Source organism: Taudactylus pleione, unplaced genomic scaffold, assembly GCF_031769625.1.
Source record: "Taudactylus pleione unplaced genomic scaffold, aTauple2 ptg001956l, whole genome shotgun sequence".
Lineage (NCBI taxonomy): Eukaryota > Metazoa > Chordata > Amphibia > Anura > Myobatrachidae > Taudactylus > Taudactylus pleione.
This window is the reverse complement of record NW_028286352.1, coordinates 2,103,202-2,127,516: the sequence shown is the minus strand read 5'-3', so window position 1 is coordinate 2,127,516 and position 24,315 is coordinate 2,103,202. Positions and strand designations below refer to the sequence as shown.

Genomic DNA, 24,315 nt, shown 5'->3' with positions numbered 1-24,315 from the left:
TCAAACAACATTTAGGACAACATAATAGAAAACTTCAGCGTGCATAACTATTCACCCCCCTAAAGTCAGTACTTTGTCGAGCCACCTTCTGTGGCAATTACAGCTGAAAGTCGCTTTGGAGAAGTCTCTATGAGCTTGCCACATCTTGCCCTGGGATTTTTGCCCATTCCTCAAGGCAAAACTGCTCCAGCTCCTTCATGTTGGATGGTTTCCGCTTGTGAACAGCAATTTTCAGGTCTGACCACAGATTCTCAATTGGATTGAGATCTGGGCTTTGACTAGGCCATTCCAACACATTTAAATGTTTCCCCTTAAACCACTCGAGTGTTGCTTTTGCAGTCTGCTTCAGGTCATTGTCCTGCTGGAAGGTGAACCTCCATCCCAGTCTCAAATCACAGGCAGACTGAAACAGGTTTTGCTCAAGAATATCCCTGTATTTAGCACCATCCATCTTTCTGTCGACTTGGATCAGTTTCCCAGTCCTTGCTGCTGAAAAACATCCCCACAGCATGATACTGCTACCACCATGTTTCACTGTGGGGATGGTGTTCTTGGGGTGATGGGATGTGTTGGGTTTGTGCCAGACATAACGTTTTCCTTGGTGGTCAAAAAGTTCAATTTTAGTCTCGTCTGACCAGAGCACCTTCCTCCATACATTTGGGAAGTTGCCCACATGCCTTTTCGCAAACTCAAATCGTGTCTTCATATTTTTATCACTAAGTAATGGCTTTTTTCTGGCCACTCTTCCATAAAGTCCAGCTGTATGGAGTGTAGTGCTTATTGTGGTCACATGCGCAGATACACCAGTCTCTGCTGTGGAACTCTGCAGCTCCTTCAGGGTTACCTTTGGTCTCTGGTCTGCCTCTCTGATTAATGCCCTCCTTACCCGGTCTGTGAGTTTTGGTGGGCGGCCCTCTCTTGGCAGGTTTGTTGTGGTACCATTTTCTTTCCATTTGTTGATGATGGATTTGATGGTGCTCCGGGGGATCATTAAAGATTTGGATATTTTTTATAACCCAACCTAGAATTGTACTTCTCAACAACTTTGTCCCTGACTTGTTTGGAGAGCTCCTTGGTCTTCATGGTGTGATGCCACTTGCTTAGTGGTGTTGCAGCCTCTGGGGCCTTTCAGAAAATGTTTGTTTATACTGACAGATCATGTGACACTTAGATATCACACAGGTGGACTTCATTTCACTAATTATGTGACTTCTGAAGGTAACTGGTTGCACCAGAACTTTTGAGGGGCTTCATTGCAAAGGGGGTATGCACATGCCAATGGTCAGAATTGTATTTAGAAAGATTCTTACTTATATATATTTTTGTCATTTCACTTCACCAAATTAGACTATTTTGTGCAGATCCATCACATAAAATTCAGATTAAAAAAATAAATAAATTACAAGTTGTAATGTAACAAAAAAGGTAAAAAGCCAAGCGGTGTGAATACCTTTGCAAGGCACTGTATATGGACAGTCCATATGTTAAATGTTTGCATTCTGAATGTGTCGACATTTTAACCATGTTGACATATTAATGGTCGCCCAAGTCGACATAATGGTTTTCGGCTAGTCATACCACACCCTCACAAACAGTTCCAGTGCTAGACAGCCTGGACTGGTTTACACACTATTACAGGAAGACAAACAAGTGCTTCTAACAGCCCACTCTCCCCTCATATACAGTACATCAGCTTGGGGCTGGTCATTTGAGGCTTGGTGGCCCCCTCACAGAGTCTACCACCATTAGACATTAAATAACATTTCATTTTCTTCTCTTGATCATTTCCGTCTCTCATTGATATTGATTTGGGGGGTCAATATTATGGGGATTCCCCTTACCCGATTAGGACTACATCAGGTCAAGAAAGAAGATGATTTTATTTTATATTTACTTTAAAATTGTGGGGATTTTTTTTTTTATACTCTTTCGATATAAAGGTTAGATGACCTAAGGACCACTGTAAATGTTAGTGGGACCACCCAGGAAGTAACGTTTTTTTTCCATCCACAACACGGTAGTTAAGGCACGGTTGAGCCAAAATGTATTTGATATCTGCATACTCAACTTCTTTAGAATTTCATATGTCTATAACAACATAGTACTGTTGCTTCCATCATCATAACTATTGTTGTTGTTGTTTTTTATCCTGTGACATGTGGGTCAAGCAACTGCTAAAAAGGCAACAATATAGCAATGAAATGAAACAGTTTTGCAACATTCATCCAATATATTTGACAAACTTACAATATATTCAAGTATATTCTCAAATAATACAGTATACCCATCTTTTTATAATATCCAATATTTGTATAATAAATGTATCCATATGGTGTAATACTATGACCCCTGGAAAACGCTTCGTAGGGTTTTTATTTTGTCTCTGTATCGTTTTAGAATGCAGCTGTAATGGGGGGAGGCAGATCACAGTCATATCACGGCACATGGGCAACAATTGCCGCAGTACAATACAACTCTCAGAATGTTGACTACAACATGAATTAAACAGTGCCACATGGGGCTCAGGTAGGGTAGGACATAAGTGCAACTTTTAAGCCTAGTAAACTTGCACAGGGGCCACTCAGTATGCAGATTCGGGTATCTTCCGCTTATTACCCTTATAGAAATAAAAACTGCAGACATAAGTAGGCAAGTGGCAGGCTAATTTTCTAACCCTAAGATGTGAAGGCGAGTGACCAGCCGTACCTTAACGGTTTCCACCGGATCAATACTCATGTTAGTCCTTTTTATCATCTTTTCCTGGGGCCCAAATGGCACTAAAGGCATAAAATGAAGGTAGTAGGTGGACACCGCACAGCTAATGCTTATAATGAAGTGCCAACTATTTATTTTAATCACATCTAACCTTCTTCTAAAACTTTGAATACAGCGTTGTTTTTACTATTACATAGATCAGACAAGAAATCAGAATCGTTTGATTACTATAAAATCTGGTGAGCACTTCGGCGCCTTCCCAGCATACAGATGTGTCCACATACATCTATCCCCCGTGCGCTAAAAGTCGCGCTACACATAAGGTGGAAGCTCCGTGTGACTTGGAAGCACCGAGCGTCATTACTTACAACTTTGCAAATTCAAATGCTTCTTATTTGCACAGCGATGTGAATAGGACTCACAAGCAGCTTCTGCTGATTAGAATGATACGCTGCATGCTTATATTGTGTGTGTGACTGCAGCTGTATCTGCATGCTAAATGCTACGTTACAGTGTTACAGCCACTGACACTGTAACGTAGCATTTCGCATGCAGATACAGCCGCTGACACTGTAACGTAGCATTTTGCATGCAGATACAGCCGCTGACACTGTTACGTAGCATTTCGCATGCAGATACAGCCGCTGACACTGTAACGTAGCATTTCGCATGCAGATACAGCCGCTGACACTGTAACGTAGCATTACGCATGCAGATACAGCTGCTGACAGAGTAACGTAGGATTTTGCATGCAGATACAGCCGCTGACAGAGTAACGTAGCATTTTGCATGCAGATACAGCCGCTGACACTGTAACGTAGCATTTCACATGCAGATACAGCCGCTGACACTGTAACGTAGCATTTCACATGCAGATACAGCCGCGTCCTATTTGCATCACTGTTCGAATAAGACGCATTTGAATGTACAAAAGTCGCACGAAAAGACGCTCTACGCTACAGAGTCACACGGAGCTCATGCGTTATGAGTAGCGCAACTTGTAGCACAGAAAGGATAGATTTATGTGGACGGGTTGGGTTGCCGGCAGTCAGCATCCCGGCACTCTGAATCCCGACAGGGTTAACATATGACATTTGTTGGTCGGTATGCTAACCCTCCACTTCTCTCTACCCAAACACTCCCTTCCTGTGCCTAATCCTAGCCTCCCTTAGTGCCTGAACCTAACCCCCCCCCCACACCCTAAACCTAACCCTCCCCTCCCGATACTTACCTTTGGGAGCCCGAAGGTCGGTATTCTGGAGCCGGGATTCCGGTGACGGTATTTAGACCATCGGCATCCCGTCAGCCGGCATGCTGACTACATCCCATGCGGACACATCTGTAGATCGTATCAAACAAGATACCTTGTTCCGTCCTTGATTACAATGCACAGACGCGCACACACACCATCAGGCAATTGAGCATACACATTAGACAATATGCAAAATATGTCATGCCGATACGGCAACCTAAATATCAGCCATTTTACACCAACATCCATTCAGATCATTAGAAAATAGTCTTGTTTGGGATATATCAAAATTCTTCTGGTCATTATCTACTGTATACTCATGCCACAATCAGCTGCACTAATCCAAGACCATCTCACATATTTTTAACACATGCAAAGAGTGGCTATTATATAACGAGACTGATGCTATAATTTATGTTTAATTATATTAAGTACATTTTAATTCCATTCTACTTCTATGTACTCCCCTTCTGCATCCACACACCGCTGCATTCTTATTTTCCATTGGTCAGAGCCGCGCTGTAGCTCATTATCTGTCAGGTGTCTCAACAGCTCCGACGTTTTCTTCTTTACCTCAGTAACTGATACAAAACGGGTCCCTTGAGTACAGATGTGACTTTAGGGAAAAGAAAGAAGTCACACGGTGCTAGGTCTGGCGAGTATGGAGGGTGTTCTAGCACTGCGATTTGTTTCTCTGCTAAAGCCTGCATCACAGAGAGAGCTGTCTGTGCTGGTGTGTTGTCCTGATGGAGGATGAAACCATTTTCCCACAACTCTGGCCTCTTTCTTCCGATTCTTTCCCGCAAAGTTACTAGAACATGTTTGTAGTAATGTTGAGTCACTGTTGTGCCTTCTGGTATCCAGTCTTCCAAAATAGCACCCCTGATGTCAAAGAAAACAATTAACATGGCTTTGAATTTGGATTTTCTTTGACAATTCGATTTTCTTTCTGCTCGGCTGTGAGGAGCCTTGGAACCATCTTAGCACAAACTTTTGTCATGTTAAGATCTTGATGAAAAACATGCCTAACCGTTTCTTTGTCGATGTGTCAGCTATCATTTGGATGCTGAGTCGACGGTCAATTCCAAAAAATTTCTCAATTTTTTCCACAATGTCATTTGTTTTTGATGTGCAAAGCCTCCCGGGACGTTCATCATCTGCCACATCCTCACAACAGTTACTAAAACTTTTGTGCACTCATACACACGTGCACATGACGTACAACCTGCCCCCGTAAGCCTCAGTTAGCATACGAAAAGATTCGGTGTGCATTTTGTTCAATGTAACTAAAATTTTAAAGTTAACACATTGCTATACTTTTAACCTAAGTTTTTTTTACGACGCACGGGACAAACACAACTTCTTTAAATGCTGGGTGACAGCAAACGATCCTTGCGAGAGGGGTGAAACTTACAAAACCGTTTTGGGATAGTCCAAGGTCAATGTACCCCCAATTCCCCTTTATCTCAAGCACTACGATTTATTCTATACTATTATAGTCTCGTTATTTAATAGCCACACCTCGTACAGCTTTAAAAATCAAAAAAGCATATTGTATTAAAAAAATATAGCTATGTATGACCTTGTAAACACATTACGCATACATCCTCTTTCCTCAAACTTAATGGAGTAGAACCTGTACTGTAGCTACGTGCAAGTTCCCATTAGTCCAATACGTAGAAGTGTCCACGTGAAGAAGGAGTATGGAATGCCATCCCAAAAATATAGCAAATAATATCTTTACTCTCATGCAAAAGCATTTCATGAGTGTGACGATAATGAAATGGGAAAGGGTGCATGAATGTGAGAGTAAAAATAGAAAAATGAAACCGTCTAGTGTTCTGAGGAACCTTCTATTACATGTGCAAGTGTCAGTTTAGTGGAAACTCTACTGACATTTCCCTATTATCACGACTTGAAATATGCACTCATCCGAGATGAGTGAAGAATTAAAGGTGACAAGTAGGGCTGGGACATTTATAAATGCAGAAGTAGAAAATTAGAGGTAGCAAACTTCAAAACCTCTAACATCAATGTGCAAGATAAGAGTGGAGCTCTGCCAAAAACAGCAGAAAGGTCACTTCTGTACCTGCCAAGATTTCAAATGGAGTGATGCTTAATGTTACACTGCGCAGAGGGACGTTCCATCATCCACAGGGTTTATACATAGACACACTGGGACACGTCATTGCAATTGTGGTCGCAAATTAAAGAAAAAAGCTTCTAATTAACAACACAATGTACAAAGACTCAGGATAATACATAAGGTGGAGGCGACAACAATTTTCACACTTGCATACTCTTCGGGAATGTACGAGAGACTCGCAAATTTTGGATCGCATCTTTAACTGCAGTGAATAAGTGGTGTGATGATGCGATTCGCTGCAGAGCATGCCCTCGGGATCATACCGTCCAATGCAAAATGGAGCCAAGTGTATGAGACCAGAGTTGACCCTGGGACCTCCCCTCTCCCACAAAGGAGACAACTATGATTACAATCCCCTTCAGAAAGAAATTCTATTTACACAAAAAAAAATTGAGTGTCAAAATAAAAACATTCTACGGGTGTCGTTTTACGTTATGAAATAATGAAGCACCTCCATGACCACAGGCAAAATGGAACAGCAAGGGACCTAATATTCTAATCATTCCAAACCTTAAAAAAAAAATCACCAATCGGTGCCGACATCTCATATATATATATCATATCATATATATATATATACATACACACACACTAGTTATGACGGGACATTGTTGCGGACATGAAAAGTCCCGTTTGAGCGCTCAAACAGGTCACGTTCCAATCATCTTGCCAGCTCGGGAAGCTGAGAGTAGAAATGTTAGCGCCTGCAGCTGTGCGCGGCCAAACGGAGTAACAATTGAATTGCTCCGTCGGGCGACATCTAGTTGCCAGCCAGCGCACAACACACTTGAATTCCCCCCCATAGAGGTGAGAAGCACCTATAGGTCTTATAAATTATGCTGTTATGTATGGACTGTTGAATTAATTATATTTTTATTTGTTCAAGGCATGTAAGCATATTCTGGATGTCGGCACAAGGCATGTAAGCATATTCCGGATGTCGGCACAAGGCATAAAGGCATATTGCGGATGTCGGCACAAGGCATGTAAGCATATTGCGGATGTCGGCACAAGGCATAAAGGCATATTGCGGATGTCGGCACAAGGCATGTAAGCATATTGCGGATGTCGGCACAAGGCATATATAAGCAGATTCCAGATGTCAGCAAATTAAATACCGCCCGGAGCTGTGTTGTATTGGCTTTACAATAACAAAAGCCTTGCACAAATGGGATACCAGTAGTATGCGTTATGCATGACGGAGAAGGATTGCACGCAGGATTAAGTCAGCTAACCGGATGTTCTGCTTGCACACAGAAGTTGTGGAGATCTGGAGCCTGAGAACAATATTGGGGCACAGCAATTAAAATGCAGTAGTCAGTGAAAGTCTAGTTCTAGCACCAAAAAGAAGAGGATGTGCACTATTGCTATTTTAATAGGATGTTTATCTACGTTCTGTTAACGCGAAATCAGACTGATGATTTAACTGACAGTCAATCAGTCATCGGAAGATATTCTTCCAGCAGCCGGGATGACCCCCCACCTCGGCGGCTGCAGAATGGAGCAGCCGCCAAGGTATTGTAAATTAAACACCCCTCAGCCCCCACCCCCCAGTGTATACCTGGCAGCTGCAGGCGAAATTAAAGTTGTGATGGTCATGATGTACAGAACATCGATGGTCCGATATATCAATGACCAATATTTTAAAAACTAAATCGATGTTTATGTTATGAACATTTTCATGTTGTTTTATTTTTTTCAATAATGGTCGTGCTGTATTAACTTTTAAAAAATATGTTTTTGACCCAATTCAATCATTAAAAAAATTAAAATTTCTGAATGGTTTTTGGAGAAAGAAAAAGTGCCAGTTAAGTGGTAACCGAAGTCTTAATGAATGCAGATAGTCATCCATCAGTGTACAGTTAAACAAGATCTCCACACATCTCTTAATTCATATCCACAAACTAAAAAAGGATTTGAAAAGCATTGTTATTTTGTTCTGCTGCCTTGTGGATGAAATAAAGCATTTAAGTTTATCAGTTTTTCTGCACCATTAAGGGTTCTAGAGTGAAAAGTTGTTTGACAAATGCTGAGTGATAAGGACCTGGCTGTCTGTCTGCCAATGACAGCTGTAAAAAAATAATCACAGCTATAATAGCAAAAGTGAAGATAATGTGAAATTCACTAAGGAACAAAAAAAAAAAAAAAGGGACCATCCTGCAAGTAAGAAAACATGACAAAAATGCTGTGCGCTTCTCTTTACACTGCAATATGCCAATGAAAACTATACCATGGGGGACAGTGCAATGGGGGAGGAAAGAAGGAATTTACCCGTAGCAAGGTTAGAAATATCCGACTCGTGTTCCATTTTTATTTTTTATGCTATTTAACGAAATAGCAATGGAAGTTCAGAGATATCAATTATCTCTGTGGGACCAGGTTTGTCGAGTACCCAAATCTTCTGTTTCCCGTTGCTGGGGACTATTGTGCTGATGACTGGGGTTCTGGTCCCATCCTCCCACCCACATCTACCATCTGAGCCGGATTATAGGGGAAGCTGACTGCATGGGCCAATCATTTGTATTAGGTTCCCCAGTAACACCTGTCCTAGGCTGCACAGCCTTTGAGACTATGGGCCTGATTCAGACCCGGACGCTATTTGCGGACGCTTGTTCTTAAAAAGGGGCCGGATATTTAAATTGAGCGCTCGCTCTTTGCGGTGTGTTGACGCCTCTATGTCTGAGCGAACGTCCGAAAAATGCGCTCGCTATTTTGTAAAGACGCCCCTTTGCCGTTCGCATCATACGTCATCTCCGCTATTTATTAGATTAATCGGGAACATCGAAAGGCATCTGAACTGCTCGCAGTGCTTGTGGTAGGAATTACTTCCCACTATCACTGCGAGCAGTTCAGGCTAAAAGACAACCAAGTGACGTGGTCGATGACGCTGCTTTACTAATTATGCACTCCCATTAAACGCCGTTTTGACCGTTAGGCACGCCTACGTTCAGATCTCCACTCCCCCGTTTTAAAGCACCTTCCCCTGTTACCACCCACAAACGGTACATTCTGTCAATCAAATTAGCAGCCCCTCGTTGTTTTACGAGCGCACGATTTCCGACCGCAATGACTGGTTTGCGCATGCGCATTGCGAACCATACGCATGCGCAGTTGTGCGAACATCGCTCAGAGCGAACGAGCGGCCGCTTATGAGCGGCTCTGAATCAGGTCCTATGTACAGTAAAACTGAGCGATGGTACGACCCAGCAACATGATGTAACAATATATTGCATTGCCGTATAGACTGCACGATCCGCTGTATGACAGTGTAATATATACTTTATATGTCTAAAGTATCTATACCATCTATTATGCAGCACATGCGACTGGAAGATGCAACCACCCAATTCATCATACGGGGGGACTAGCCGGTAACCACCTTCTGGTGGGAGAGACTCCGAGCAGCAAGCTGCACGGTGACGCAGCCAATTTCTATATGAATTGTCAGTGCAGCGCGACTTTCGGCTGCGTCACAGTGCCGGGCAGCAGGGAAATTGTCCCTGGCGGAGGCCTGAGAATTAAAGTGAGCAGAGAGCGCTGAGATCCCTATTCGTTAAGTAATTATATGTCACCTATGACGAGTTCAATTTAACAAGGTGCTTTTTTCATCTGATGAGAATCAAAATGATGCATAAAAATAGCTGCCATTTAGTTTTAATAGTGATCAAACCATGTAGATGTTGAATCATTATATGATGTTATACAAGACGTGAAGTAACACATCTCACAGATACACAACTGCCTTCCAATACTTCATACTGAAAAGAAAGCCATACAGCACCCGCAGTTTAGTTACACTTGTAATGATCATATCAGACATATAACAGCAGTGAGAACAGAACAGATGTAATACATTCATTTAATGCTTGTGCTAATTCACTCTGTGCTGTTTTGTTCTGGTTTTCTTCCACAATCAGCTTTGCTGTAACAACACATTCCTGATCGGAACGGTTTACCCTTATCCAAAGGAAAAGCATGAAGTCAGCTAAATGGTAGAACCACTGGCTGGATGCATGACTAAGCTCCACGGAGCACCTAGACGGCTTTATCAGCACAATCACACTACATTTTCAACAGACTTCATTTCAAAGCCATATAACAATTTAAAAAAAAAAAAAAATCATATTTCTAATGACAAACTAGTAAGGAATCCTGACTAACAGATCCCCAGTACTAGTAATTGCTGCAGAGACACAGTGGGGAGAAATTTGATTCCCTCTGCCCCTACATGGCCAATCCCAGGCTGGAAGAGGGCCGCCACCGTGTTTTCCAGGCAGCCGTGCATTGCGATACATAGGGGAGGATTCTGAGTTTGGAAGCAGCGACATCCGTGTGTGCGTCTGTTGCTCGCCGAATGTCTGCAGCTTCATGTAAATACCGCTACAAGCCCAGCCCTGGTTTTCATCTGTTAGACAGAATGTGCAAGGACTGAGACTCCTACTTCAAGCATATCCAGATCAAGGATGTGCAGTCAGGGTAGGTAGAGCTTCCCCTGTCATACTCCAGAGATTTGATATAAAAATGATTAAAATAATACAAAGAAGATATTTATAAAACTTATAAACATCTTCTTTGGTTTATTGTAATCATTTTTATAGTTAACACTCACCAGCTTTGTTGAAGCTTAGTGTAGTGAGGGGAGAGTTACAGTGAGTAGAGGGGAGACAGGCTCCCAGCACTCAGACCCATCTCCATGTGTGCCTCCCCAGTCATTGACCTCACCGCACGTCACTACTACAGATGCTGCAATCATACTTTGTGCGACTAAGACGCCACCATCGGATTTCACCATCGAAACTTGCACCAGCCCATACTAGGTGCAAAATCTCCATCTGAGTATGGCCTCCGATGTCAGCGATTGAGCGTCTGTGTGCGCAAACACTTCAGCGACACACCCAAAACGCAGCCATAAGAAAGATGCAACATCTCTGAATGCGTTTGAATAGCCACCTCCTTGTCCACACACTGTCACCCCAGGTACGCCCAATGCATTTTCAATACACTTCTGTGTATATGCGTCTCATATCGCTGCTACGTACACATTTGGGACATCCAACATCAACAAAGCATCCAAATCAGCCCCATAGCGTTTACATTGTTCCCTATGTATATAGCAGAAGGGAGTCACTGACAGCCTGGTTCTGCTGCTAATGGAAGGAACACCCCTGGCTAAGTTCTTATTTATTATCATTTATTAACAGTTATATCGCACACAGGTTACGCAGGCAATATTTCAGCTATCCACAACAGTCCCTGCCCCAGTGGAACGTGCAATCTATAGGCCTGATTCAGCAAGCAATGCAATGTTGCGTTCGCACGCACCCGGCGTGTAGATGCGAATCATGCATACGCACGGTAATCACAGCACAAAGCTATGTACACCCATCAAAAGTCAATTCGGCCCACCTCTCTCTACATACAGGCTGAGCAGTCAGCAAGGTAGCGGAAGCATCGGTCACCTCGCGAACCATCTAAACCATACGCACAATAGTGGCTGACCTGACCCTGCACAGGGGGGGGGGGAGGGGGGACGGGGGACGCCCGGCTGCGTGTGGCACAGCAGAGGCTAATTTATGCACGCCCCTGCAAGCAGTGGCTAATTTATGCACGCCCCTGCAAGCAGTGGCTAATTTATGCACGCCCCTGCAAAGGCGTTGCAATGCACTGGCACGCCTGCGTTCGCCCGACCACTCCCCCGTCACCACCCACAAACAGCACTTTGTGGGTCTACGTGGCTTCTGCACTCGCAGTTTCCATTGCAGTTGGTAGTATGCGCATGCGCTTTGCGATGCATGCACAGTGCGAAAACAGCGGCCGAGTGCGTGCATTCTCTCACTTGCGTTGCTTGCTGAATCAGGCCCAATGTTACCTATCAAATACACACTAGGGTCATTTTTTTTCTAAAACTCTAATTAACCTACCTGTGTGGCATTAAATTGATACAAGCTAATGGGACACGTACAAACTCCACACAGATGGGCCATGACTGGGAACTGAACTTGTGACTTCTTGTTCGGTGCTTCATTCACCTAATACGGTGCATGCAATCACACTGGAAACTGCAGCTAATACGGTGCACTGCTTAAAGCATAATTTCACATAGTCAGTCAGATCTGTGCTACGCTCAGTGAGAACCCTTGATCTAGATAACAACAAGCAAAGATATGTCATTAAATTTTAGCAAGCCAAATAGAACAGGGCCAACTTGCTCAATTGCTTGTCAGAATCAATAACAAGACTAAAAAGGAGAATTACAGTGCGACTCAAACAAAAAAATAAAAAACAAACACGTCTGAAAAACGCAAACTGTATAACAAGCATTACCTATAAATAATATAAAAATAAAGTATCCGTATGTCATCTACATATTAATATCTGTCGATGACATATAGTACAAGATGCTAAGTCTACATTAACAAAGTAAAAATTCCACTCTGAATAGATAAGAGAAAAGAAGGAACCAGCAAGGTGGTTTTGTGCATCAGTGACTAGCTATGGAGCGACTGCCAGCCCTTTGGATAGCGAGCATGATTCAATTCTCAGCGCCTGACAGTTGAAGAGAAAATCAATGAGGCAGACAGACTCGGCAGCCTTCCAGATCCTTTCTGCCAGGCCAAGGCTCATTTTCTTGCACATTAGTTTGCTCGGGCAGCCAAGAAGAAATTATTTCAATGGCCTACATCGCAACATTGAATAATAAGGATGTACGGTAATCTAGTTGTCATCGCGATTATACAAATAAAAGCTACAATGAAAACGAAAGACGTCTGAGCAAAGTACCAATATGGTCTCGACAGCTTTGTGGGCACAGCTAAGGAGGTGCCATTGTCTCCGCTTAACCATAAAAATGTCGGATCGGATTGCAATATTAGTGTAATATACACAAACACGATGTAACCAGGTACAACACCTGCTAGTCACCATTTGCTGTAAGAAGTATTCAAATAAAACCGAGGGTGGAAGGAGGTAAAGTTCCTTTTAGTGCCTTCAATGACATGTATTACATTGTAGAACTTCTTCAAAATGAATTATGCTGCACAAGTAATTATAGCTGGCACGGCATGGGCAATTTACAGTACCATATTTTTCTGTCTAGATACATCTACATGACATCAAGCATGCACTTGTGCATTATACATAATTAATGCTGGAAAAGGTTCCGCAGTGTGATGCATGCACTGTATTAGCAGCAGCTTCCAGTGTGATGTATTCACCGTCTCAGCAGTGGCTTCCAGTGTGATGTATTCACCGTCTCAGCAGTGGCTTCCAGTGTGATGTATTCACCGTCTCAGCAGTGGCTTCCAGTGTGATGCATGCACTGTATTAGCAGCGGCTTCTAGTGTGATGCATGCACTGTATTAGCAGCGGCTTCTAGTGTGATGCATGCACTGTATTAGCAGCGGCTTACACTGTGATGCATGCACTGTATTAGCAGCAGCTTCCAGTGTGATGTATTCACCGTCTCAGCAGTGGCTTCCAGTGTGATGTATTCACCGTCTCAGCAGTGGCTTCCAGTGTGATGTATTCACCGTCTCAGCAGTGGCTTCCAGTGTGATGTATTCACCGTCTCAGCAGTGGCTTCCAGTGTGATGTATTCACCGTCTCAGCAGTGGCTTCCAGTGTGATGTATTCACCGACTCAGCAGTGGCTTCCAGTGTGATGTATTCACCGTCTCAGCAGTGGCTTCCAGTGTGATGCATGCACTGTATTAGCAGCGACTTACACTGTGATGCATGCACTGTATTAGCAGCAGCTTCCAGTGTGATGTATTCACCGTCTCAGCAGTGGCTTCCAGTGTGATGTATTATTCACCGTCTCAGCAGTGGTTCCGCAGTGTGATGTATTCACCGTCTCAGCAGTGGCTTCCAGTGTGATGTATTCACCGTCTCAGCAGTGGCTTCCAGTGTGATGTATTCACCGTCTCAGCAGTGGCTTCCAGTGTGATGTATTCACCGTCTCAGCAGTGGCTTCCAGTGTGATGCATGCACTGTATTAGCAGCGGCTTCCAGTGTGATGCATGCACTGTATTAGCAGCGGCTTCCAGTGTGATGCATGCACTGTATTAGCAGCGGCTTCCAGTGTGATGCATGCACTGTATTAGCAGCGGCTTCCAGTGTGATGCATGCACTGTATTAGCAGCGGCTTACACTGTGATGCATGCACTGTATTAGCAGCAGCTTCCAGTGTGATGTATTCACCGTCTCAGCAGTGGCTTCCAGTGTGATGTATTCACCGTCTCAGCAGTGGCTTCCAGTGTGATGTATTCACCGTCTCAACAGTGGCTTCCAGTGTGATGTATTCACCGTTTCAGCAGTGGCTTCCAGTGTGATGTATTCACCGTCTCAGCAGTGGCTTCCAGTGTGATGTATTATTCACCGTCTCAGCAGTGGTTCCGCAGTGTGATGTATTCACCGTCTCAGCAGTGGCTTCCAGTGTGATGTATTCACCGTCTCAGCAGTGGCTTCCAGTGTGATGCATGCACTGTATTAGCAGCGGCTTACACTGTGATGCATGCACTGTATTAGCAGCAGCTTCCAGTGTGATGTATTCACCGTCTCAGCAGTGGCTTCCAGTGTGATGTATTATTCACCGTCTCAGCAGTGGTTCCGCAGTGTGATGTATTCACCGTCTCAGCAGTGGCTTCCAGTGTGATGTATTCACCGTCTCAGCAGTGGCTTCCAGTGTGATGTATTCACCGTCTCAGCAGTGGCTTCCAGTGTGATGTATTCACCGTCTCAGCAGTGGCTTCCAGTGTGATGTATTATTCACCGTCTCAGCAGTGGTTCCGCAGTGTGATGTATTCACCGTCTCAGCAGTGGCTTCCAGTGTGATGTATTATTCACCGTCTCAGCAGTGGTTCCGCAGTGTGATGTATTCACCGTCTCAGCAGTGGCTTCCAGTGTGATGTATTCACCGTCTCAGCAGTGGCTTCCAGTGTGATGTATTCACCGTCTCAGCAGTGGCTTCCAGTGTGATGTATTCACCGTCTCAGCAGTGGCTTCCAGTGTGATGTATTCACCGTCTCAGCAGTGGCTTCCAGTGTGATGTATTCACCGTCTCAGCAGTGGCTTCCAGTGTGATGTATTATTCACCGACTCAGCAGTGGTTCCGCAGTGTGATGTATTCACCGTCTCAGCAGTGGCTTCTAGTGTGATGTATTCACCGTCTCAGCGGTGGCTTCCAGTGTGATGTATTCACCGTCTCAGCAGTGGCTTCCAGTGTGATGCATGCACTGTATTAGCAGCGGCTTACACTGTGATGCATGCACTGTATTAGCAGCAGCTTCCAGTGTGATGTATTCACTGTCTCAGCAGTGGCTCCCAGTGCGATGCATGCACCAACTCAACATCAGTTTCTAGTATGATGCATCCACCTTCTCTGTGCAGCTTACAGTGCAATGCATTCACCGTCTTAGCAACAAGTTGCACAATGTGATGCATACACTGTACTAGCAGCAGATTAAACAGTGTGATGCATATTCCACAGCATCATACATACACACATTAGCGGCAGGTTCCACAGCAGCATACCAGGCACATATTAGTGGCAGGTTCCACAGCAGCATACCAGGCACATATTAGTTTCAGGTTCCACAGCAGCATACCAGGCACATATTAGTGGCAGGTTCCACAGCAGCATACAGGCACATATTAGTGGCAGGTTCCACAGCAGCATACCAGGCACATATTAGTGGCAGGTTCCACAGCAGCATACAGGCACATATTAGTGGCAGGTTCCACAGCAGCATACAGGCACATATTAGTGGCAGGTTTCACAGCAGCATACAGGCACATATTAGTGGCAGGTTCCACAGCAGCATACAGGCACATATTAGTGGCAGGTTCCACAGCAGCATACCAGGCACATATTAGTGGCAGGTTCCACAGCAGCATACCAGGCACATATTAGTGGCAGGTTCCACAGCAGCATACCAGGCACATATTAGTGGCAGGTTCCACAGCAGCATACCAGGCACATATTAGTGGCAGGTTCCACAGCAGCATACAGGCACATATTAGTTTCAGGTTCCACAGAAGCATACCAGGCACATATTAGTGGCAGGTTCCACAGCAGCATACCAGGCACATATTAGTGGCAGGTTCCACAGCAGCATACCAGGCACATATTAGTGGCAGGTTCCACAGCAGCATACCAGGCACATATTATTGGCAGATTCCACAGCAGCATACAGGCACATATTAGTGGCAGATTCCACAGCAGCAGACAGGCACATATTAGTGGCAGGTTCCACAGCAGCATACCAGGCACATATTAGTGGCAGGTTCCACAGCAGCATACAGGCACATATTAGTGGCAGGTTCCACAGCAGCATACCAGGCACATATTATTGGCAGATTCCACAGCAGCATACAGGCACATATTAGTGGCAGATTCCACGGCAGCATACAGGCACATATTAGTTGCAGGTTCCACAGCAGCATACAGACACATATTAGTTGCAGGTTCCACAGCAGCATACAGGCACACATTAGTGGCAGGTGTCACAGTGTAATGTGTGTACTATGTTGGTAGCAGGTTACACAGTGTGATGCATGCACCAGTTTAACAGCTGAAGTGCTGGGAACTCCGCTGTATGCAAAGTGACACTACAGTTGCCTCCAGAACATCACGCATGTTTACGTTAAATATCTAAACTTAGTACATATTTGTAAAGTGTTACATCAGTCTTAAATGACGTCAATTAAAATAACCTAGCACCAGAATTATCCAGGTACAGTACAACACAGATTAATAATCGCTTAAATATTATTTTCCTTAAAGTAGAAGACACTGTATTTAAACTGAGAATTCACACAACACAAATTATTGGCCAGTATGTTTAACATATTTTGTTGGGGGGTTTTATTTTTATTTTTTTGGTCCCACATAGTTTTAATAGAACACGAGAAACCCTTAGGCCCCTTAAAGCAAACGCACTGAGCAGTCACTTCCAGAAGGAGCGATTAATTATGTAATACTGCTGCCTGCCAAACTAAGATGCAGTACTCTGCACATTTAGCGGTAAGACTGCTGAAATATCTGAAAGTCCATACATGGACTATGAAATCTGCCAGCGAGACAATGCAAGGCAATCTGCATTGCAAGCACAAAAACACGTAGGGCTAGCAAGTCAGCCTCCAAAATCTTACCATTAATCAGAGATAACTATAGCCATGTAAACAAAACAAAAATGACCCAAGTAAACTTTAAAGGTGCACTATATACACACTACTTCTTCGGCTATTAATATATATATATATATATATATATATATATATAATCCTATATACACTACGTGATGCATTTTAATAATTTGCACCCTCCGCTAGCCAGTGCACAGCGGGCTGATCCATGCAGTAATTTATCTTGGGGGCTCAGCTATTTTTGGAATACCCAAGCAGCACGTCTATTTAATTTGCCACTTTAAAAACTGCAAAGGTGGAGTGACTGAGGGGTTTCGACAGGAGGAGAAATCAGAAACGTCAATCTCTTGGCCGGGACTTCATATTGGTCCTCCCACATACACCCCCTCCCCAGCATTGCACAGCACCAGTTTTGGACTATGTAATCATGGGGAAAAAAACAAGTATATGAACTAACCCCTGGAGCTCTCCATAGTGGAAAGAACAGCTAGAAAAATGTAATGTGTAGGTGCAAAACGCAGCTTTAATATGGAGCCTCTCTATTACAATCCAATTTGGGTTTTAGTTTTAAACCATACTTGCATACCCTTCCAGAATGGCCGGGAGGCTCCCAAGAATTCTATGGCACTCCCGGCCACCCGGAAAGGTGGACAAGTCTCCCGAGGGCTGGGGGCCACCTGGCCATGGCCACCCACTTCCACGGTGAAATAGGCGCCCGATGACGCGATTCGCGTTGAATCGCGTCATTGTGGCTCAGCCCCTCGCTCCCCAATGCCGATAATACCGGCATTGCATAAAGGAGGGCGGGGCTACAATAACGTGACTGCGCATCATGCACCTTGACCTGCCCACCTCCACCGAGCCCCAACCATCGCCGCTCCCCTATGTTTTAAACACTATTTTTATTAGACAAAACAGCATTCACTTTTTAGAATTCAGTAACAGAAAACAAAGCAAAATGTCAACCAAGTATAATAATGTGTCCTATCTTACGCTAAAGTAACAATCTTTGCACGTAGATAAGAATAGACTTGTTTTAACAAGATTTTTGAATATATTTATCCTTTTGCAATTTAGGAAGGATAGCTACAGTGATGCTCCTCAAAAGCTGGGTGTACACTATCAGATGCACTTACACTGCATGTAACTTGATCAAACATTGAATATACTGGGGGAAATGTATTTAAACCTTCAATAGCTCGCATTTATCAAGTTAAATTTATAAAATGACAGTTAGAAGTTCATTGGTTGCTATGGGAAAATGTCGCCACTATTTAGAAGGTTTGGCACAACTCCCCCAAAATCTTGATTTACAACAATACAGCAATGTCTGTATAAGGTTTCCTGTCTGAGCCTGTTATGATTGACGACATCCTAAACTGATAACTGGGCACTTGACACGATGTCTGGGCCCATCATTTCACCACGGTCCCTCATCAAACATTTGAAGAAGTTCCAAAAATTAAAAAAAGAAATAATGAAGTAGATATCCTATATAGCAGTTACGTTCAAAAATCCTATTGGCTGGGACTTCATATTGGTCCTCCAACATAACACCCCCGCCCCCACCGCTCAATGATGATGATGATGACGACAGGAGAAATCTTATCGTCCATATCTCCCTATTACTGATTTATGACCTTGAAGGTAATATATGGATAATACAGTAGTGGTAGCATTTCAGGAAAAATCATTGCACCACATCTCGTGTGAAAATAAAATCCAGAAAGTGGGACCTAATAAAAAAAAAAAAAATCAATTTTGAATTATCCAGATAGGCGAACCCAAATGCCACCCTGTGTGTTTTTTATTTTTTTTTATTGATAGGTAACTTCCTTAAGCCCTTTGCTGCTGAGGGTTTTCACACCCTTTGTGCTGAGGCCATTTTCTGCATTCCAGCATCACTTATTTTTTATTATGCCTTTCCCCACACAAATTATACCTTGTCTTTTATTTTTCTGAATATTTTGACTGGTATCCAATTAGTAGCGGTGAATTCCAGCTTCTAATGGATCCACCAGGGACTATCCAATTAGCCCCGACGTCTGGCCAACCACCGACACTTATTGGGGATTTTTTTTTTCTGGGCCTGATGTGTCCCAAAAAATAATCCCTGAAAACTGCCATATTTTCCTTAACGCGATGGCGAAACCACATAAGTCCGTGAACTTGTCACGGACCTTTGTGTTATCGGTCAAATAATCCCATTTGTTCGGATGAACAAATAGGATAAGGAGATAAAAAAAAAATCTGGCCCAAAAATATAAGCGGGGGTAATTGGATAACGTCCTTTGTATTTTTATAAAATACATTTAGTCTTGTTTACTCAGTCTGACACGTGAGCATTTTTTTTTAACCCAAATGGCTAAAAAGAGTGTTTTTTTCATTGAAATTTTAAGAAAAAAAACCAAACATTTTTTTTTGTCTTATATAGCACCACAAAGAAATACTTTGTCATATTTGCCAATAATATACTTTACCAAAATAGTAAAAAGCAGGATTCTATTTGTAATTTCTATTTTGACAAAAAAAATTTAAAATGCATTTTTTTTTTTTTTTTAAATGTTCACGATATCGGATTAAACGTTTCCTATGGTAGCCCAACAAGGCACACCATTTTAAAAACTAGACAACCTACTGGATTAAATGAGAGAACACTTTTTTGATTTGGCAAAGATGGGAGAGATAAGTGCTTGAGAATGTGAAAGTTGACATACTGTAGTTACTGTTGACCTTCTGACCAGATATAATTTTAGCCGATCATCAAACCTAACCCCTACACTAACCATTACCAAATAACTGTTTATTATGAGCATGTCAACATTTTAACCATGTCTAAATTTTTGAATGTTGAGATATTGTTTGTCAACATAAAGTCGACATTGTGAATGGATCCCCCCCTGCCATGAAGCACAAGAAAGAACACAGAATTGTCAAAGTCTACATTAGTGTCTCTTTCCAGAGGTTGATTAAAATTAGGGATTTTAGATTAAAAACTATACATTTCAACTATGGACCTTTGCAGTACAGCCAAATGCGATACTAGAAATTATTTGTGTTTTAGCAAAAGGGGTGAACACTTATGTGTTCAATTATGGCCTGTTATTACTGTAAGCTAATTAAACTTCCAAGTTTTTATTTTACTCCTTGATTATCTAAAATATTTTGAGTTAATCAGCAATAAAAATTTCTGAAAAAAATTAATTTCTGTTTCATTATTAAGGAAAGAAATTAAAATGTGAAAAAAGTCAAATGAGGTCAATATTTATCAACGCCACTGTATCTAGAACTGCAAGCAGTAGAGCAAATAGTCGTAACATAATTCACAATAAAGGGGATTCCTAATTCACACAAACAGCTGGTGCAGTCCGTGTCAATGTTACATATAGAAAACCGCTGTTTAATTCCCAACACTTGTCGAAACTCAAAACCACTTTGTACAACATGCATTAAACCAAGTCATCAAACATATATCATTATCAAATGCCTGTTTAAAAGTAATTAATGGATTTAAGCATTGCTTTTTGAAGTCCTAAGTGCTTTTGTTAAATGTGTTCATATATTTTTAAGCTAATTAGGCACTTGTGGTTTAAACGTAAAAGAAACAAGCAATAAAAATGAATATGAGAAAGAAGGAATTAAAACATTGCTTGCTACAGAATGCTGAAGTAAAAAATATGGCTAGTGAAACACTATATTTTTCCACGAATGGATTCCGATTTCCAAAAGCATTTTCTTTAAGTTAAATATAGCCTTTCATCGGCAACATACAGATGCAAAAAAAATAAGGTAAATCAAGACATAAAAGTAATCAAACCACATACCTAAATGGTAAGGAACGCACTAAATTAAGTAAGAGATGGAAAAAAAAATTGGAAAAGAATGTTCTGATCATTTCCTATGTATGAGGCTTGCAGCTAGTCTCCAACGTAAAACTGAACTAAGCCCTGAGGAGGATTCTGCAGGAAAAAGTAGCATTTACGATCTTGTAGTTGTAGTTTTAGACCACATCTGTTTAAATGGTCACAGTAACTTGCCATGGTCTTAGCAACTGACCGTTAAAAATGATGTAAGCGACAATGCTTTTTCCAGTGTGTGCCGATTTACTTGTTTACAATGGCTGAAAATACACTCGGCAGGGGTGTTTTACCACAGAAAGGCGCCCATGTGCAATTTCTGACGCCCCTCCGAATAATTTGTACGGGTGGAAGACTGGCACTGACTCCCAGGTCTCCCGTTACGCGCACAAGACTCCCAGGTCTCCCGTTACGCGCACAAGACTCCCAGGTCTCCCGTTACGCGCACAAGACTCCCAGGTCTCCCGTTACGCGCACAAGACTCCCAGGTCTCCCGTTACGCGCACAAGACTCCCAGGTCTCCCGTTACGCGCACAAGACTCCCAGGTCTCCCGTTACGCGCACAAGACTCCCAGGTCTCCCGTTACGCGCCCAAGACTCCCAGGTCTCCCGTTACGCGCCCAAGACTCCCAGGTCTCCCGTTACGTGCCCAGGTCTCCCGTTACGCACCCCGGACTCCCAGGAATCCCGTTACGCACCCCAGACTCCCAGGAATCCCGTTACGCACCCCAGACTCCCAGGAATCCCGTTACGCACCCCAGACTCCCAGGAATCCCGTTACGCACCCCAGACTCCCAGGAATACCGTTACGCACCCCAGACTCCCAGGTCTCCCGTTACGTGCCCCGGTCTCCCGTTACACGCCCCAGACTCCCCGGTCTCCCGTTACGAGCCCCGGACTCCCCGGTCTCCCGTTACACGCCCCAGACTCCCCGGTCTCCCGTTACGAGCCCCGGACTCCCAGGTCTCCCGTTACACGCCCCGGTCTCCCGTTACACGCCCCGGTCTCCCGTTACACGCCCCGGTCTCCCGTTACACGCCCCGGTCTCCCGTTACACGCCCCGGTCTCCCGTTACACGCCCCGGTCTCCCGTTACGAGCCCCGGTCTCCCGTTACGAGCCCCGGTCTCCCGTTACGAGCCCCGGTCTCCCGTTACGAGCCCCGGTCTCCCGTTACGAGCCCCGGTCTCCCGTTACGAGCCCCGGTCTCCCGTTACGAGCCCCGGTCTCCCGTTACGAGCCCCGGTCTCCCGTTACGAGCCCCGGTCTCCCGTTACGAGCCCCGGTCTCCCGTTACGAGCCCCGGACTCCCAGGTCTCCCGTTACGAGCCCCGGACTCCCAGGAATCCCGTTACGTGCCCCGGACTCCCAGGTCTCCCGTTACGCGCCCAAGACTCCCAGGTCTCCCGTTACGCGCCCAAGTCTCCCAGGTCCCCCGTTACGCGCCCAAGACTCCAAGGTCTCCCGTTACGCGCCCAAGACTCCCAGGTCTCCCGTTACGCGCCCAAGACTCCCAGGTCTCCCGTTACGCGCCCAAGACTCCCAGGTCTCCCGTTACGCGCCCAAGACTCCCAGGTCTCCCGTTACGCGCCCAAGACTCCCAGGTCTCCCGTTACGCGCCCAAGACTCCCAGGCCTCCCGTTACGCGTCCAAGACTCCCAGGCCTCCCGTTACGCGCCCAAGACTCCCAGGCCTCCCGTTACGCGCCCAAGACTCCCAGGTCTCCCGTTACGCGCACAAGACTCCCAGGTCTCCCGTTACGCGCACAAGACTCCCAGGTCTCCCGTTACGCGCACAAGACTCCCAGGTCTCCCGTTACGCGCACAAGACTCCCAGGTCTCCCGTTACGCGCACAAGACTCCCAGGTCTCCCGTTACGCGCACAAGACTCCCAGGTCTCCCGTTACGCGCACAAGACTCCCAGGTCTCCCGTTACGCGCACAAGACTCCCAGGTCTCCCGTTACGCGCACAAGACTCCCAGGTCTCCCGTTACGCGCACAAGACTCCCAGGTCTCCCGTTACGCGCACAAGACTCCCAGGTCTCCCGTTACGCGCACAAGACTCCCAGGTCTCCCGTTACGCGCACAAGACTCCCAGGTCTCCCGTTACATGCCCCGGTCTCCCGTTACACACCCCGGACTCCCAGGTCTCCCGTTACGCACCCCGGACTCCCAGGAATCCCGTCACGCGCCCCAGACTCCCAGGTCTCCCGTTACGCGCCCCAGACTCCCGTTACACGCCCCAGACTTCCCGGTCTCCCGTTACGAGCCCCGGACTCCCAGGAATCCCGTTACGCGCCCCAGACTCCCAGGAATCCCGTTACGCGCCCCAGACTCCCAGGAATCCCGTTACGCGCCCCAGACTCCCAGGAATCCCGTTACGCGCCCCAGACTCCCAGGAATCCCGTTACGCGCCCCAGACTCCCAGGAATCCCGTTACGCGCCCCAGACTCCCAGGTCTCCCGTTACGCGCCCCAGACTCCCGTTACACGCCCCAGACTTCCCGGTCTCCCGTTACGAGCCCCGGACTCCCAGGAATCCCGTTACGCGCCCCAGACTCCCAGGAATCCCGTTACGCGCCCCAGACTCCCAGGAATCCCGTTACGCGCCCCAGACTCCCAGGAATCCCGTTACGCGCCCCAGACTCCCAGGAATCCCGTTACGCGCCCCAGACTCCCAGGAATCCCGTTACGCGCCCCAGACTCCCAGGTCTCCCGTTACGCGCCCAAGACTCCCAGGTCTCCCGTTACGCGCCCAAGACTCCCAGGTCTCCCGTTACGCGCCCAAGACTCCCAGGTCTCCCGTTACGCGCCCAAGACTCCCAGGTCTCCCGTTACGCGCCCAAGACTCCCAGGTCTCCCGTTACGCGCCCAAGACTCCCAGGTCTCCCGTTACGCGCCCAAGACTCCCAGGTCTCCCGTTACGCGCCCAAGACTCCCAGGTCTCCCGTTACGCGCCCAAGACTCCCAGGTCTCCCGTTACGCGCCCAAGACTCCCAGGTCTCCCGTTACGCGCCCAAGACTCCCAGGTCTCCCGTTACGCGCCCAAGACTCCCAGGTCTCCCGTTACGCGCCCAAGACTCCCAGGTCTCCCGTTACGCGCCCAAGACTCCCAGGTCTCCCGTTACGCGCCCAAGACTCCCAGGTCTCCCGTTACGCGCCCAAGACTCCCAGGTCTCCCGTTACGCGCCCAAGACTCCCAGGT

The 24,315-nt window shown here is 45.3% G+C and overlaps 1 protein-coding gene across 16 annotated transcripts in view; it reads right to left on the bottom strand.

The window, feature by feature from the left end:
* Nucleotides 1–24,315, bottom strand: part of GPHN (gephyrin) — a 383,133-nt gene that overhangs the window by 295,618 nt on the left and 63,200 nt on the right. The gene's annotated exons all lie outside the window — the stretch shown is intronic.